Source organism: Clavelina lepadiformis, chromosome 9 (genome assembly GCF_947623445.1).
Source record: "Clavelina lepadiformis chromosome 9, kaClaLepa1.1, whole genome shotgun sequence".
Classification (NCBI taxonomy): domain Eukaryota; kingdom Metazoa; phylum Chordata; class Ascidiacea; order Aplousobranchia; family Clavelinidae; genus Clavelina; species Clavelina lepadiformis.
This window is the reverse complement of record NC_135248.1, coordinates 14,577,990-14,590,991: the sequence shown is the minus strand read 5'-3', so window position 1 is coordinate 14,590,991 and position 13,002 is coordinate 14,577,990. Positions and strand designations below refer to the sequence as shown.

Here is a 13,002-nt window from a genome sequence, read left to right as displayed (position 1 = left end):
ATCATATTCTGGTTAATTTGGTTGACAAAAGAGAAAAGATAGAAATACAATATCAGCACAACAACAAAAAACAATGACAGTCCAGTCCGTTGTACGGTAAAATTCTGGGTAATAATGAAGCCAATGGCAGTACATCTTATCGCAAAAATTTGCCAACAACAAAGGCAATGACAGCCTGGTATCTGTTTCACAGTGAACAAAACCACAGCAGAAATATGGCAACAATAAAGTCAAGTCAAAAATCTTCTTTGTTTTGAAGTAAAAAAGTGGCAATAGTAAGCCGTGATCCTCTTCGATTTGAAGGTGAGGAGTTGCAATAATAAGCCCGCGATCCTCTGATTTGAAGTGAAAAAGTGGCAATAGTAAGCCCGCGATCCTCTGATTTGAAGTGAAAAAGTGGCAATAGTAAGCCCGCGATCCTCTGATTTGAAGTGTGGCAATAATAAGCCCACGATCTTTGTTTTAAAGTGAAAGTGTGGCAATAAGCCCACGATCTTTGTTTTAAAGTGAAAGTGTGGCAATAAGCCCACGATCTTTGTTTTAAAGTGAAAGTGTGGCAATAATAAGGCCAACGGCAGCCCGCCATCATTTTTATTTGCACTTTGCAGTAAATGTAATGAAGTGAATGGGAGCTTGAAATCTGTTTCAAATCGTACAATAATCAAGGCGGTGAAGAGGCAACAATAAAATCATTGGAAGCCCGGAATTTCCTTTGTGTGGCAATATTCTTAGTCCGAGAAATGTTATAACACCGTAAAAGAGTAGATAGCAGTAAAGGTGTGGAAATAATAGAGTCAACAGCATCTGTTTCACAAGGAAAGCGGGAGCATTGATGATCGTGGCAGATTGCATCTTCCAAACAGCAAGGAGTGCATCAAATGGGTCTGAGTCTTTATACCAAGTTGTTTAGGACCAAATATTTTAAAAGTGTGGCATTTACCTATTGCCGCGAGTGGTCACTTAACTTAATAGCTTAGCTAATGCTAAATACTAAAGAAGTAGAGAAAACACAATCCACCCTTCAATGTATCAAGCTTGGGAGTTGCAGAACTTGGAAAGTAAAAAGATCACACAAATTGAAAATAAATTATCAGAAACAGCAGAGCTGTTACAAACAGTAATAAAAATGCTGAATCTGAAAACTCACAAGATGAATTCCTGCAGACATACGATAAAATAGAAGAAAATCCTAAAGAAATAATTTTAAAACATTAAAGAAAATGTTTTCAAGAAAAAGAGGTTTCAGTAAAGAAGAAAATAACACAAACAGCAAGTAAGAATATTTTCACAAATACACATAGAAATCATACATCTGTGTTCCACTTCAAAAGTGCATTATAGCAACTTGTGTTTTAGTTTTCTTGCTTTTTTACATGTTAACTTTTTAAAATCACGCATTTTTAGGATATTTTATTTTACATTTCATACAATGTCCACCAAACTTCTAAGTTTTAAACCAGGGTTATGCACAAAACTTGAAGCTTTTGATGCTGCTACTAAGTCTATGATCTTTTTTCTCAGTTTTTTGTTTTTTAATTTGGGCATTTGCGTATTTTACTTCCTTACAAATCTCACCTAATTCTATTAGCTTTGATAATGTTGGAATGTAAAGTTAAAAACAGGAGTTTTTAACATAAGTTGACCATTGTGTGTTATAGTAACTTGTACTTGTTAATAGCACATCAAATTCCTTTAAAAGAAGTCAGCAAACAGCAAGATATGCCATTTACTGAAATCTGACACACTGTCATTTCAACAACACGACATCAACAAACAACCAAAGCATGCTGTAATTATGGTACATGCCGTATGTTATTTTTCTTGTCCCTGCAAAAACTGAAGACATACTATTTACAGTTGAAAAACAACATTTTTCCATTAGACGGTTTAAAAAGCAATTACTTACGTGGATTATATGTGGGAGTGGAATAATTACTGCTTTGCAAAAAAATGGTTTACTGGGTTTCCAGAAAATAATTATGCATGAATAAATGCCGCACTATTTTCTGTGTGCATTGATTCACAATGATTTCATGTACACACTTTTAACTGTGCTGATATTGTTGCGAGTCGATTATAAATACAAAACAGTTTTTGGTCTAGTTTAAGTGAAAAAAAGGCTTGAGGCTGATCATACAAAGGACGTTCGGCCATCGCACGTAAACTTAAACATTAAACTGCATTGCTACTGAGGCATATTTGTTTATATTAAACCGATCATTGTAAAAGAAGTATTGTCAATCAGGATAACTTTGTTAGGTGCTTAGTGCTAGAAAATAAAACCCATCGATCATATGCTTCGTTCAGTGATGTCAATTTTTTCAGTTCAGCGAGCAAGTGACGTCAATTTGTAATGGTGTTTGCTGAGTCTAGGTCAAGTTCATGTCAGTGTTGGTTTAAAATTAAGGCTTTTTGGCTGCTTTTGTGAAAAGTATTTATTTGGTGGGAGAATTCCAGATACGAGAATTTGCTCAAAATACTGCATAGAGACTTATTTTACTCCATATCTCGGGCTAGTTTCTGTGAATGACTTTTGTGAGTTTTTTAAGACCGATGCATGCTATAAAAATTTATTTCCAAATGTTCTGACCTTGCTCCGAATTTATCTGTCATTGCTATGTACCGCCTGTGAAGCAGAACGATCTTTCAGTACTTTACGTCGCCTGAAAACTTATTTGCGTACGACCATGTCTCAGAAACGGCTTAATCACGTTTGCATTTTAAACATGTTAAAGAAAAGAGCAGACAAACTTGACTTAAATTCTATAATCAATGAATGGATTGGTCGCAGTCCCTTTCGCCAGAATACTTTTTCCAAGTGATATTATTTTAACTTCCCAGTGCATTTTATTATGTTCTTTTCGTTACTCTTGTTTTGAATGTCATGTGTGTGTGTGTATGTTTCAAATGAATACAGTTCGAGTGAAAAGGTTATATATGCTTTTGTTGGAAGTGTTTTCTCGTCTCTGGTGTTACGGAAGTTACCCCTGTACAGACAAACATAATGACCAAAAATTACCTTGGGACGACAGATGCAAAAAGAGAATAGCGAAACTAAAGATGATGCGAATAAATTAAAAAATGAATAATAATTAAATAATAGACAATGAATGAATAGTGCGTATAAGAATGTTGTTAATTTTTTGCCGTAAAACTTGCAGCATGGCTGTTGTCACAAATAACGTTGATTAGAAGGATATGTTATTTTATTATGTGTTTTTACAACAATCCTTGACACGGGGAATTCCCACCTATTAACTTTTAAAACCAACATTTTGTAAGCTTTGGCGCCTATGTATGAGGTCATACACATACTTTGTCCGTGTTTGCTACAGAGCTTCTAGTAGCCCTTACGATTGCTGGAAATTGTTTGTTGGCAACTCTATTTTAATCCCCATAAAAACACATACAATAAGAGAACCTACCTAACATGAGCCCAACTTCCTTTTACCAATGGAAAAGCTGGAAGCCTACATTTCCTTACAGTACGCAATGGGGATTTACGGTTAAAGCCATTCTGTCGACTTTTTGTGGAGTGAAAAGTACGGCCCTCCTATCTTCAGGGAAACTATGTCAAGAGCTGACTTTGTAGAAGTAAAAAGATATATTAGATTTGATAACAAAGATTGCTTAAGTCAGAGACTGTTAACCGATAAATTTATACACATTCGTGAGCCTATGGAAGCATTGGTCTCTAATTGCTTACGAAGCTACAGGCCGGATTGGAGTTTAACAGTGGATGGGCAGTTGTTTCCGATGAAGAACGTCCTTTCATTGTTTTTATGCCAAACATACCGGACTAATTTGGGGTGAAGTTTTGGGTACTAGCTGAGGTGAGCTCCAAATATGTTTGTAATATCTTGCCGTACCTCGGCGCTCTGGAAAAAGATCAGCGAAATGGCAGACCTCTTGCCGAAGATGTTGTGATAAGACTTACAAGCAACTTGGATAGAAATGGCAACATCACAACAGATAACTTTTTTACTAGTGTTCATTTTGCTGGTTTGCTAAGCCAAAGAAATATGAAATTATAGGAACGGTTCGACCCAACAGCAAAGGACTTTTAAAAGAGATAACAATAGGAGAGGAAGAAAAGTTTTCACAATTTACAAGTTTGCAAGTTCTTTACAATTTACCGAAAACTGCATGCTTGTGAATTTCCAGTGAAAACAACAGAAAAATGTTAAACTTTTATCGACAATGCACAACAGCCCAAGCACTGATGCAACAGAAAAAAAGAAACCTACTGCTATGGGTGCACAATACAGAATATCGAATCTTAGAGATTCGAATCTCAATGTATTCGAATCTTATTTGCAGTTTATTTTCGGAGATCAGGATTCGAAATTAAATCTGTTAAATGAACAGTGTGCGACGTTAAACAAATGTATAGTTGATATTTTCCGTCTTGCGCGCCACCTTTTTTCTTCATACACTGTTTGTTCCAAGCACCTACTTTCTTCCTTCATAGGGTTCACGCAGTTATCAGAACTGCAGACACGCAGTACGTTCCCGTGTTTAATCATCCGTAACGCAAAACAATGAAGCCAACGAAAAAGCTGAAGTGTGCACGCGCTGCATGTGTGTGCGGGCGAATGATTCATTACGTGTGCTGTACAGTGCAGTCGCGCGCGCATTGATTCACTCACCAACCATGCGCATGAGATTCTAAAACAATTAAGCAGTAGACTGTACGTAAGTGAAGAGGAATAAGGTAATCTATTAATTATCACTGCGTCATGTCGACTGGTCGTGGGCGAAAAAAAAGTTCCAGCGTGTGGGAACATTTTATAAGCCAGATGAAAAGAATAGCGTGGTTTGTCGCCATTGCAAGGCAATTTTATCATATTGCAACAGTACTGGCAGTCTGTTGAAGCACTTCAAGAAAAAGCATGTGTTCTTAAATATCAGCGGTATTAAAGGCAGTCTCTCTGCAAGCGCAAATAACAACAGTAGGAAGTAGGGACAACACCAGTAGGAATTACAACTGTCCAAGGACTCGTGGAAGAATTGTTACCTCTAAAGGTGGCCAGTGACTTTATTGAAGGAGATAAATATGTGACAACTGCAGCCATTATACCATTAATTAAAGGGCTGTCGAGTAACTACTCAAGCTCCTTCTCTACAAGCAGTGCTAGTGTGCATATTTCTGCATTTAGACAAAATATTAAATCTTCTATAGAATGCAGATTTGACTTTGCTGTTGCATCTCATGATGTTCCATTTCCATCTTTATTTGATATGGCAACATGGCTTCACCCAGCATACAAAGAAAAGTATTTTAAACCTCATCATGCAACAAGGGTTCGCCTGCATTTAAAATCAGAAATGATTTCTGACACAACCATAGCAGTGATAGACCACCCCATAATCCCATTCCTGTTGGCGACAGCACCACCAGTTCTGTTTCCATGATGGAAAATTTGTTTAATTTAGGAATGGAGATGCAACAAAGCAACCAAGAAGATGCAGATGATGAGGGAGCTGACATTGACACTATTGTAACTAATGACTAATGAGGTTTCAGCCTACCTAAAAGAGAACTCCAATAAAACAGACGTGTTGGAGTATTGGAACTTAAAAAAAAGAATTCCCTATGTTGTACAACATTTGCCAGAAATACCTTTTGCTGTCAGCATCATCTGCAGCATCAGAAAGGTGCTTCTCCAGCGCAGGTTTAACTGCAACCGTCCTGAGATCTCGACTTACCGAAAGTCACTTACAAGCACTGAATATCCTACATTGCAACAAGCAGCTTCTTGATTAATTCTATGATTCGATGTGTAAATGTGTTACCTCCGAAAAGTATGATATTAAGACTGTTGGTAGTGCAGGTGGCAAGAACTACACGGCTCTATGCTTGAATATGAATCGTATGATGCTTGATTTAGCATATGTTATACTGTTTGTGATGTGATACTAATACAATTCAAAATAATGTACAAATATTTTTGCTTTTTGTTCGTTATTCTTTGGAAAAAATTGCCTAGAAAAAATTGCCTCGTAATTTCAGAATAGATTCGAAATTCTGGATTCAAAATTAAGTATTCTAGAATACCTAGGTATTCTGTATTGTGCATCCCTACCTACTGCTATACAATTCTACAACCAAAACAAGGTAGGCGTGGACCTTTTCGACCAAATGGCAAGAAAATACACAGCCCATGCAGCAAGTAGACGATGGCCTTTGGCTGTTTGGACAAACCTACTTGACATAGCAGCGCTAAATTCCTGGATTCTGTACAGAAAAGGTTCGGGTAGCAACATCAGCCGACGAAGCTTCATACTCAAGTTTTTTGAGGGGTTGAAGGATGTTTACGTGGTGAAGCGGAAGTAAGTGGTCCAGAAAGAAGTGAACCCAGCACAGAAAAGACCATCTGGAAAACGAAGGAAATGTGCGGGACAAGGTTGCAAAAATAATACAGTTACTGTTTGCAGTCACTGCAGCAGGTTAACTTGCTGAGTGTGTGGTAACGGAGACTGGAAGCTTACAGAATGCAAAAACTGCACGACGTAAATTGATTAACATGGGTCCTGCTGTAAACTCAAAAGACTTTTCATATTGTGTGTAGGAATCATATCACCTTTATCTACAAAAGTTAACGTTTTGTTAAGATACTTACTATCACAATAGCATTTTTTTTTTCAAATCATAAATGTTGTTTTTTTTCGTTCCTTACAAATCTGTGCAACGTCATAAAAGATCGACTTGCTGTAGCTATTCTAGTTTTTGTTTTAACTGAACAAGTAAAATACATCCTAAATTCATTACTTAGTTAAAGTAATGATTAGAAGTAATAACTAATAAGTAGTAATTAGAAGTAAAGAGTTTTTGACTAAATTTAACCAAAAAGTACATTTTTTAGGATGGTGTTGTTGCTGTCATGTCAGTTGATACTGGAGAAGTATTGGATGTGGAGGTCCTTTGCAAAGACTGCTCCATTTGCTCCAGAAATGTAAATGCAGATGATCAGTGGAAGAGAGAACACAGCGAAAGTGGTTTTTATGAAAAGAATTGCGATGGACCGAGTACAACTGTCTTGTCCGATGGAGACAATAAAACAATTTCAGCTCTAAATGAGCTAATACCTTATGAAAGTGTCACAGCTATTGAAAAGAAAGACTGTGTCAATCATGTCCATAAAAGAATGCATGCTGGACTGCGTACTTTGGTCAAGAGCAACAAGGAGGTGAAGGGTGGCAGAGGAGGATTGACCAGGAAGAAAATTGAGGCCATGGCATCTTTTTACAGAAAAGCTATAATGGATAATACCACAAAATCAAAAATACAAACTGAAATTGAAAAAAGTGTTGAAAACATGCAACAAAGAATCATCGCAAATCTCCATCATTCGGTTTTCAATCCAAATCCAAATTTACAGCATAGCTATTGTGACTCAACTTGGTGTCCCTTCCTCAAAGACCAAAAAGAAGGCACTTCTAATTACAACCATGAAGAAAATAAGAAGAAAAGACTTCCTCAATCTTTTTTGCCCCATTTGCTATCGGTGTATCAAAGACTGTCTGATAAATCTCTTTTGAGGAGATGTGTGGATGGCTTCACACAAAATCAAAACGAGGCCTTCAATGCCACAGTATGAAGACGATGTCCAAAAGAACGTGCTTTTGGAGCCTCAGCTGTAAAAAGATCTGCCCATTTGGCAGTTTCGTCCTGGAACAGTGGTAAAATCTACTACAAACAATTATTGAATGCATTGGGACTAGACTTCAACTTTTTCACCAATAAGCTTTATCAAGCAAAAAATGATGAAAGGTTGTCGCGAGCAGAAAATTATGAAGAAAATTGTGCCAAAAAAATCAAGCTGAAATGGCCAAAAAGAAACAGTGTGGTGATGATTATCAGCCAGGCAACTATTAACACGTTTCCTGCGATCCCGAATTTTCGTTGTTTTCCTGTGTTGCGATTCCCTTTAATTTTCTGTACCGCTAGTTGCCGCCAGAGATTTCCCGCCAAATTTCATCCACTGTTGCGACCACCACAGGCATGGTAGATGGTAATTTTGGTTTAGCCTCGCTTCAAAATAGTTGGACTGCTACCAGTGTTGGGCAGAGGAATTTTGGGTTCACTGGTCAAGAAACTCTGTGCATTCAGGCTGAACCTTTACAAGGCAAAATTTGGCCAATAGACGTATTCAGTCTATTTATATCAGATTACATCATTTGTCTAATGGTGAGAGAAACGAACCGAAGCCGATAAAGGTGCTTGGGTTGTTATGAAATGAATTCTTTGAACGAAGGATCACAGAAAGCATCGAAAACGGCTAGAAAAGTATCAACCTATTGTGAAGGCTGCGAGAACAAACCATATTTGTGCTTGTCCTGCTTTCAAATGAAACATTCTCACTGAAAATTATGCGACAAAGGTTCTTTTTCAATGTAATAAAATAACAAAAAATTTCACTATTTATATACATATTGAATTACTATACATTAATTTATATACTATACAGATTGAAACAGGAAAAACGGCAAAAATGTAGTAACAGTAATTTTTTTCGTAAGAACCACCGGTGGGTCACAACTTAGTAGCAAAATTTTACGCATGACACAATAAGTCGTATCGCCGTGGACGTAAAAAAAACAGTTTTTTTTTTGTACGACCCACCGGTGGGTCACAACGCAGGGAACGTGTTAAAAGGTAGCTGAATCTAATACACAGCTTCATAAGAAATTTTTTTGCATCTTACTACATGTATTGTATTTATCTTGTTTTAAATGCGATTTTCTCGAATTGAATATTTTCTGCACTAAAAATAACTCTACTCAAAAACTAGTCATGGGATTTGTCCCAAATTTCACAGATATTCTCTATGGGTCATATTCTTCAAATTAATGTAATGATTTTAAATTTCTATAAGTGGTTTGGATGTAACACTCTAAATTGTTTCCAAATTCATACGCATCTACCCTAATTCAATGCGAAAGTGCCAAGTTTTTTGTTAGACTGAGTTAGGCAAATGTATGTCATTAATTTATAGCCTAATGTTGGGGCTTTCTATAAGTGGTGTTGGTTCTACAAAATATTCCTTTGTTTTGTGCAGAGTGATTGGAAATGTTTTACATACAAATGTTTGGAAATGCCTGTAATTAGCTGGATGTTGGTTTTACAAAGTCAGTGTAAAGTTCTTTAGATAGAGATTTTCAAGACCTTTCTGGGAATATATATATTGTGGGGGGTTGCATCAAAGATTTTTAGCAGAAGATAGTAACTTGCGATATATGCGCTAAATGTGTAGTGACACCTTAAGCACCTACCACTGAAAATCCAAAAAGAAACCCGACTCAATAAGGTTTTATAATATGGATGGAATTAACGATGCATATTCACGATCACGCAGCCTGTTGTTAAAGATAAGCTGAGAGAATGGGTATGCAAAAAGTTGATTTGTGTAGTTTAACATGTATTGGAATTGCACTCAGATTAAAAGGAAGATTTAAGGTGAAGATACTGTATGTACAGCATTGAAGCAATTTTCATTCATTGCTTGAACCATAGACACCTTAAATAGAAGGACTAGTAACTCGCACTCTCGGGTTACGGAACTTGGGTCCCAATCACAGATACTAGTGCGCCGTCACAGATTCTCAGGTGTGCCGCGAATCTTTTGAATTTTGGAAAAGAACTGTATAAATATTTAAAATAAGGCATGCAGACAAGCATATGTGACTTTAAAGCTTTCTAACTGCTTCAATAGCTGATAAATAAGCACATGTGACGATGAAACCAATTATAGGCTATGGCAATGCCGATAGAGTAGGGTAATTTTTTAAAGCAACTTTTCTTTTTTTCTATTTCATAATCGGAACAAAGTTTTTTCAGGGGTCTCTGTTAATAACACACAATGCCTAAGAAATGTAATGTATATGGTTGTCGAGGCAATTACAGGGAGGAACCGTACTCTAAAGTGGTATCATTTCCAACTGATGAAGTAGAACGAAACCGCTGGATTGATGCCATGCCAAATGAACGTTCTAGTTTGCTACAGCTTAAGCAGATCTATGCTTGTGCTAATCATTTTGACTGTAAATGGATTTCAGTTAAAGGTGGAAAAAGACCAAGCCAACCACCGTCCATTTTCCCTGGAGTTTTAAAGTCATGCTTAAAGCAGGTCTCCTCAGCACCCAGACCTAGGCCTAGAACTGCTTCAGCAGAGGCGAGAGCTGAAAAGGAACGATTCCGTACTGAAGGCCTGGATAAGATAGCTGACTTTTCTTCTTTTTGTAATGAAATCAAGCAGCATTTCTCAAAGGATCATCTTTTTTTTTGTGATAGTGATGACATTTACATTTCTAAAACTGATGCAAAAGGACGTTCTGTTATTCAATTTCTTCATTTTCAACGCGTTCAATCGTCATTTGGATTTTTGCATCTTAAATGTGTTGAGAAAAATGGAAAGGACATACCTAAAACATATTTTTTCAAAGCTGGTTGTCTGCAAAAGAATAGCCTTCTTAGTAAGTGGTCACAGTTAGACAAAATTCTGTCATGCATTACTGAGTATGAGTTCAAAGATACAGACTATCTAAAAAGTGCTGTAGAGGAATTGAATAGCATGAGCTGTTCTGATTCGCCTCATTTCCAGTTTATTTATGCTCAGTTACAGTTACTGCTCACTCCTCCAGAAGGTCAACGTTTTGACAAAAATCTTTATATTCTTGCTGCCGAACTTCATAACATTTCTCCAGCTGCATATAAAATGGTACGAAAGTCCGGTTCAATTGTTTTACCGAGAGTGGAACTGTTGAAAAAACTACTCTCCTGTAGTTTCCATGATGAAAACTTAGAGCAACTTTTCCAAAAGCTTCAACCTCAGCAGTGTCTCGTCAACATTCTTTTTGATGAAGTAAAGCTCACAGAAACACTTAGGTACTCAGGTGGTCGTGTTGTTGGTTATGCGCAAAATGGTTCTGGTGATGCCGAAGTTCTTGCAACACATGCTTTGGTGATTGAAGTTGTCTGCCATTTTGGTGGCCCTAGATATATACTACGCATTTACCCTGTTGCAAAACTTAATTCAGATCAACTCAAGAAAATTCTATTGGAAGCTCTAGTAGCGGTAAAAAATGCTGGTGGTAGTATAATTTCTTGTGTAGGTGATAATTGCAATACAAATGTTGCAGTTTATGGTAAATTACATGGCCCTGGTAAAGTCTTTATTGACGCTATAAATTCTTATGCTTTCCTTGTTTTTGACTACGTTCATTCTTTTAAAAATATAAGAAATAACTGGATAACGGTGCATGATAAGGAACTTTCTTTCACAAAAGATGGAAACACATATATTGCACGATGGAAGGACATAGAAGCACTGTACAATGAAGACCGGAAAAACAGCATCCGTCTTACCAAGATCACATACACAGCTGTGTACCCAAAATCTTTGCAGAGACAAAGCGTGCCTTTTGTATGCCAGATCTTCAATGACAAGACAGTTGCTGCTCTTTCAACTCTAAAGGATAAACTTGGCATTAACGAGGGCACCATCATTTTTGTCAAACTCATCACTGATTGGTTTCACATGATGAATGTGAAAGATCGATATTCTGGTATTAACATGCGTGATGAGTGTCGTCAACCATGGACCAAGAACTGCACTAGTTTCAAGAAACTTAATGAAACTTGTGACATTATATCCTCTTGTGCATGGTCAGGTGGTCGAGGTCGGACGCAGAAGCTTACTAATCAAACTGCAGAAGCATTTGTAGTGTCTACAAGAGCCAACATCGAAGCCGCAGAGTTGCTACTGACTCAGCACAACTTCATCTACGTTCTACCTGGTGTGTTTGCTGATGAGGCCCTTGAAAAGTTCTTTGGTCAAGCCAGACAACGCAGTGGAGGTAATTTCTATATTGACATTGTAGATATCAAGGCAGCTGCAAAAACCAAAAATCTCCATGCACTTTTAAAATATGAGTCAACTCCGTGCGAGTCTCATGATGTGCCTTGCACCTCTAACATTTGCATTGATGATGATCAATTTGACATCACCATTGCTGACACTGAAGACCTAGTGCAATCTAATGACAGTGTCAAGCATAAATGTATTTTTCTAGCTGGATATTTGGAACACAAATATCCAGCTAATATCTTGTGTATCGAAACTGAAAATGATGACGACCATCGGATTAATTCGGAGTTTCTCACAAACTTAAATAGAGGTGGACTAACTGTACCTCTACTCTCAACAGTACATTTTGTACACTCAGCCTATAAACTGTTTGGTAAGTGCAACTTGCATTGCTGCCGAGCTCATCTCAGCCATGCTTTGCGTCGTATTGATAGTCCAATGGTTGTAATTCAAGGAGCATGTCTTACTTTATCAAACATTCTTTTGAAAGCATTTGTGCTTGACAACAGTGACAAAGAAAGACAACTCGGCTGTTTGAGAAGAAAAGAAAAACTCTCTACTAAAAACTGAACAAGTATCTTTAGTATGCCAACAAGTATTTTGATTACTCATTTCTACAAATTTCATTGTTGTTTGTTGTTGTTTTTCATAGTTGTTTCACAAATTTCATTGTTGTTTGTTGTTGTTTTTCATTGTTGTTTCACAAATTTCATTGTTCGTGTTGAAATATTCAGGCTAAACTGTCCATGAATACATTTTAATTCAGTCACAGGGGAACATACTGTGTGTTTCAGTTGTTTAAGTGGGAAAATATGCAATATTTTGAGTGATTTTGGACTATTTTTTCGTGATTTGACCTTTAGATGACCTTTAGATGACCTTCAGATGACCTTGTAGAAGGTTAAAAGTATGAAAAAGTAATTCCTCACCCTTCAAAACCCCCCAAGAGACACCAGAATGAAGGTTTTACCATGTATTTGACACAAATTATGATGGGACCCAAGTTCCAACTTGGGACCCAAGTTCCAGATACCGAGCATAGAAGTTACCAGTCCTTCTATTTAAGGTGTCTATGGCTTGAACATACAACCTGTTCGTCTGCTTAATTTTCGCTTTTCCAACTTACGCTTCA

At 37.1% G+C, this 13,002-nt stretch overlaps 1 pseudogene; it reads left to right on the top strand.

Annotated features, from left to right (window-relative positions):
• Window positions 1–5,438: 5,438 nt before the first annotated feature.
• Window positions 5,439–8,012, top strand: LOC143471420 (uncharacterized; annotated as a pseudogene).
• Window positions 8,013–13,002: the final 4,990 nt, after the last annotated feature.